At 45.5% G+C, this 6,000-nt stretch overlaps 1 pseudogene; it reads right to left on the reverse strand.

Annotated features, from left to right (window-relative positions):
* Window positions 1–814: 814 nt before the first annotated feature.
* LOC130376169 (class I histocompatibility antigen, F10 alpha chain-like) overlaps window positions 815–6,000 on the reverse strand; it is a 5,716-nt pseudogene continuing 530 nt past the window's right edge.

Below are 6,000 nucleotides of genomic sequence, written 5' to 3' on the forward strand. Positions count from 1 at the left end.
TCTCCTCTCCTCTGCTGGCTTTAAGCTTTTGTTTGGTTGTTTCCATGACTGATCTCACACCACACTTTTGGTTACATCACATATTACTGACTTACACCACATCCCATTAACTTTACCTTAGTTTCTGTTCAATCTTATTTAATAAATAATTGTTATTCCTTTACCCTGCATGTGGCCGTCCCCAGTTTAATGTGCATGCCAGAGCCAAGCATGTTACAAATTGAACAATTTATTTTTGCAGTTTTGAGTGCTTTGTGCCAACTTGTGCTCCGTCATGCAAGCTCCAAGTGTCACACTGCTTAAGAAACAGATTCCTTCCAACTATTTACCGAAAAATGCAATCAATAACTTATGTAGGAGTGGCCTACAGCATATAAGCGCTATATAAATATAATGAATTAGTTATTATTATAAATAATTGTAATTCACCAACATTGTTAACTGTCATACATAGTTGCTAAACAAGCAAATGAAAAAGGAAAATACCAACGCGAAATGTTAATTAGGACTATTAACAATAATATAAATTGATATCCTGTAATGCATCCTGTTCTTTGTCTTGGATCTTTTGAAATAAATTGATCAATATATGGTGAATCAGCAATGATCGCAAGGTCAGGAGGACCGAGAGTTATTGAGCAGCAGCTGAACCAGTCTAGAAATCGGACACGTTAACCGAGCACTGAACTAGGCCCTCTCGGATTGCCAGGTCGAAACACTTGTTTCAGCTACGATCTCCTTTCAGCTGCACACACCCTCCTTCTCCAGCAAAAAATAGAGGAGAACGGCTATAAATCGCTTGAGGATTGTTGTTTGAAAAGAAAAAACTTACATTTTTTTTAGGACATGGCATAAAGATAATTATGAGCCATTGATTGATATCCAGACATTTTTTGCGGAGACACATTCCTGTCCCCCACTTGTATTGGAGTGACGGAGATATCTACTTCTGGGCCCCTTGAATCGAGGGACCCGTCCACAGCCCGCTTAAACAGCTGCAATACCAGGCTTGGCCGCTGAGCACTAGTGGATTGATGCACAGCTCCTCGGGGCTTGAGCTGAACATGAGAAGCCCCTTTACGATTGAACTTTGAACCTAAACGGCAAGGAAGCACGAGTCAGCATTAAACATTGAACACATTATCACTGTGATGATGTACTGTTAATATATTACTGTGATGATGTACTGTTAACATATGACTGTTAATGTTAATCTATTAGTGTAGTGAAGTACTGTTCAAATATTACTGTGATGAAGTACTGTTCAAATATGACTATTGATCTATTACTGTGAAGTTCTGTTAAAATAGTTAGTTACTATTGCTGTGATAAAGTAGGCTGCAAATAAATGTAACTAAACATATGACTCTGAATAAGTATTGTAAAGTGGTAAAGTACTGACTGTAGTCAGAGGTTGGGCCTCAGGAGCCGGATTCTGCCCCTCAGTGTTCTCAGAGCTGGTGTCAGAACCTGGGAAGTATCAGAATGGGAGGAGGTGAAGTCATGAGCTAGATGTATCTAGATCTATAGAGCTATATAGTCCAGTGAGCTAGATGTATCTAGATCTATAGAGCTGTATAGTCCAGTGAGATATATGTATCTAGATCTATAGAGCTGTATAGTCCAGTGAGCTAGATGTATCTAGATCTATAGAGCTGTATAGTCCAGTGAGCTAGATGTATGTATCTAGATCTACAGAGCTGTATAGTCCAGTGAGCTAGATGTTTCCAGATCTATAGAGCTGTATCATCCAGTGAGCTAGACAAGTCACCAAGGTCTCTGTGTTGGTAGTGGTGTTATTCATAAGAACAGAACTTCAATGAAAACAAATTTAATCACTGGTTTGTGACGCTTGTCTGAATCTAAGGATCAAGAGAAATGTTTAGTGTTGTAACAGTGGTGAATATCCTCATGTTATTATACTTTCATATTCTTAATGCCACAACGTCACTGTGGACATTGGAGGAGGTTCATCATTCAGAGGTGGAGAGGGTTTTACCACCAGACCACTAGTGGGTGAGGACTACTAATAGGTTTTTGGAAGGGGACAGAAAGTAAGAGCAGGTGAAGAAGTGCAGTGCCGTGTTCCGATATCCATACTTCCATGAGTACACTCAAACGAAGTACACTATCCACACTTACTAAGTGCGTTCATTTTCAGATGTCAGTGTTGTTCCAAATCGAATTCCGTGGTGCACTAACCGGAAATTACGATCACGACTGCCGCCGCGGCTCCTCCCCCGCAATAAACATCACGCTTTGAACGGTGAACTCTTTACGCCTAGCTGCTATAAAAAGCTATAAAAGCTATAAAAACTACAAAATGACTATTAATGCAGGCTATGTGGAAAATTCGCAGACTTTGACTGAGCCTGGCTCCGCCCTCTTCCACTACATAGCTAAGATGGCTGCCGTTGAGTACGAAAAGTGTACATCGATCCACACATCGCGATTTGACCGTTTTGAGTACACCAACCGGGTCCTTTCAGCACACTTATTTCCGCCCGATCTGAATCGGAACGCCCTACGTACTCAAACTTAGGCTAGTAAGTTCGGATAGTATGGATATTGGAACACAGCACCGGTGTCTGTTCTCCTGGAGAGTTTGATCCACTCACCGTTCCTCTTCTTGTACAGAAGGACTCCAACAACAGCAGCAGCAGCGAGGAGAACAAGGAACCCAATGATGATGGGGACGGTGGGGCCACTCTGGTCCTCTGAAGGTACATCAAACAAATAAAATCAGGTGTGTAATAATAGATGTTGGACAGAGACCCTCCCCCATCCATCCCTCCATCATTGAACCACATGTCTATGGTCACGTGATGCTACACACACGACTAACACAACGTCAGTGTAACTATTCCTCTAGAATCAGTTCTGGAGCTCAGGGTCACTCTGGGACTGATCTGAGCCTAGCCCTATTCATAGAACTCATTTACCCACAATCCACCCTGTTCTGCTGCAGTGAGCTACTCCTGAGAGCTGTGTGTTTACCCAGTATCTTCAGCAGTGTCCAGGTACACCTGGCAGTGGTTGTGATGAGGTCAGATGGAGGTGGTGAGACATGTGTTCCCCACCTCCATCCCCTCCAACACCAGTCTTACCCCAGTTGGTCCTGATGAGGGCGGGGTCCAGGGGGGTGGAGATGTCCTCGATGCCTCTCAGCTTGACAACACACTCGTACCTCCCCCAGTCCTCCTGTGGGACGGCCGTGAGGTTGAGGTCCACGCTGACCTGGAAGGTCCCGTCGTGGTTGGGGAGGACCTCCCCGGGGTCCACCTGCTCATGGAGCTCCTGGCCGTCTCTCCTCCAGAACACCACCACCCTGTCAGGGTAGAAGCCTGTAGCATGGCACACCACTGGGGAGGAGGGGCTCCTCTGGAGCAGAGACACCCACGGACGCTCTGGAGAGAGAGAGAGGGGGGGGGGGGGGGGGGGGGGGGGGGGGGGGGGGGGGGGGGGGGGGGGGGGGGGGGGGGGGGGGGGGGGGGGGGGGGGGGGGGGGAGAGAGAGAGAGGGAGAGAGAAGAGAGGGGGAGAGAGAGGGGGGAGAGAGAGAGAGGAGAGACACTCAGAGAGGGTGAGAGAGAGAGAGAGAGAGAAAGAGACACTCAGAGAGGGTGAGAAGACAGAAGAGAGACAGAGAGACAGACAGACAGACACAGACAGCAACAGACAGACAGACAGACAGACAGACAGACAGACAGACAGAGAGCTTAGCTATAAAACCAGCGCTGAACCCAAATTTACCCATAACTTTCCAGAGGATGTATTGTTCAACGTGTTTTTTTGGGAGGAGAGTGATGACCGCTCTGCGGCATGAAGTGGGCATCGAGCCAGAGGCCAGACTCTCATTAAAAACATCTATAAAATCGTTAGTAAAGATGTCCCAAAAGGCTTTATAAAACTCGACTGTGAGGCCGTCTATGTCGGGATCCGCCGCCCTTGCATGCCCTGCAGGGCGGCGTGTAGTTCCTGCATTTACTTTGAGGGCTTCAGTATGTCCTCGATCTCCTGTGGATTCACTACGGAGATCAATTCAATACTCTAGTTACACTATATCTATCTCCAGGTCCTTCATAGATCTAGTGATGTCTCTAGGGACATTGAGGGTTTGCTCTTGACATAAAAGTTAGATTTTGGTCTTGCCATGGTCCCACCACTGCCTAACTGTGCGTTCAAACCAAAAGCTTTAAAGCGTTTTGAGCGACAAACGCCCAGTCACTTTCTATTAGACATGAGCGATAAAGCGTTAGGAGCGATAAAACGCTTGAGCGATAGCTTTAAAGCTGTAATGCTGTAAATGAGAGTTGAAAACAGCTCAACTCTATGCAAATGAGCTAGTAGCGTTTCGGCTGTAAATGACCGCCAGCCAATCGGAATGTAGATGTCTCTCGCTGGCGTGGGTCCCAGTAAACATACGCGAGATCTTTTGATCCTAGTTCCTACCACACATTTTCTTCTTTCATCATGGTGCGTGAGAGAATAATTGCGGCTATTGCAGGGCATCGAATTTGTCTGCGATTTTATAGCCAACGTGGTCTTATTATAGCCCGACCATTAGCTTAAAGAACACTTAAAAGAATGAAGCATCCAGCATAGGATTTCAACAACGTATGAGGGCATGCGCAATCCACATTACGCAACAGGGATGGTCGCACAGTGGAATGCTGATGGAAACCAGCGGACGAGCGGCGGGTGGAGATGTGCGGCGTGAGCGCATTTCAGAAGCAGGGAGATGCCGCACAAAAATCTATTTCTAATTTGTCAGTTTGCCATTTGTCTGCCTGGCACAAATGCTCCTGTTGAGCGGATCTTTTCCATAATAAACAGTTCACACACACACACACACACACACCCACACCCACACCCACCACAGAAACACAATAGCGATCAACTAAGCCATAATCTAGCATATAAGCAATCGCTCCATCAATTAGTTATTCAGTGTTTTATGTATTTATGCTTATTATTCTTTTTCTATTGACCAATCTTATGACTATCTTGTGTTTTTGTGGCTCGGCATCAGCAGCAGCCCTTGCCTCATCTTCGAGCGTGCAGGCAAAAAGCGCGGCTCCTTTAAATGGAAAAGCAAAATCGCGATCGATATGAGCTGTAAACATTTCGGACAGTGTTGCGTTTTGAGCTATTCTGCGATGTTGCATCTTCTACAGCTTTTGATGTGAAGGTACAAATGTTTCTATGTCTACAAACATCCCAAAAATAAATAAACACCTCCCTATACTGTCTATCAAAAGTTAAAACCGAGTTAAAATGCCAGTAAGCACTTTTAGGCTTTACATTTCTAATAAAACATGATATTAAACCAAAGATGAGATTGCAAAAATCACGTAATCATAATCATCTACCTTTACAATGAAATGGTGGTTCAGTTCCTCGTTCAGATTGTTCAGTATCATATACAGCTGTCTACGGTCTACGTGTTTCAGCTAATGAGATTCACGAGACGTGAATTTTCGCATTTCGCACAAAAAAGTTTGAAAAAAAATTTACAGTGACCTATCGACAATAAACTATGCAGAAATAAATGCCATTTACCAAAACTGAAGAGAGAGAGAGAGCGAGAGAGAGAGAGAGAGGGGGGAAGAGAGAGGCGGTTGGGAGAGAGAGAGAGGGAGAGGAGGGGAAGAGAGGAGGGGGCGTGAGAGAGAGCTGGGGGGGGGAGAGGGAGAGAGAGGAGGAGGGGAGGGAGAGAGAACAGGGACTCGCCCACCAGGTCATGTGACTCTACCTGTTCTCTGCAGAGTGCTTTTCCCATAGACCAGGAGCTCCTTCAGCAAATCAACAAACTCCTTGGTGAGGAAGTACTTCTTCTGTTCATTCCAATTTCGTGACCCATCCCATCTCTGTTTGGTGGGGACAGCCTGAGGTACTGCAGCGACCCAGGTCAGGGTCTCCAGGTCAAACGATATGAAGTCCTCTCCATCATAACCATACTGTTCATTACCACAGCAGTACATCCTCATCATCCCACTCA

Source organism: Gadus chalcogrammus, chromosome 22 (genome assembly GCF_026213295.1).
Source record: "Gadus chalcogrammus isolate NIFS_2021 chromosome 22, NIFS_Gcha_1.0, whole genome shotgun sequence".
In the NCBI taxonomy this organism is placed as follows: Eukaryota; Metazoa; Chordata; class Actinopteri; order Gadiformes; family Gadidae; genus Gadus; species Gadus chalcogrammus.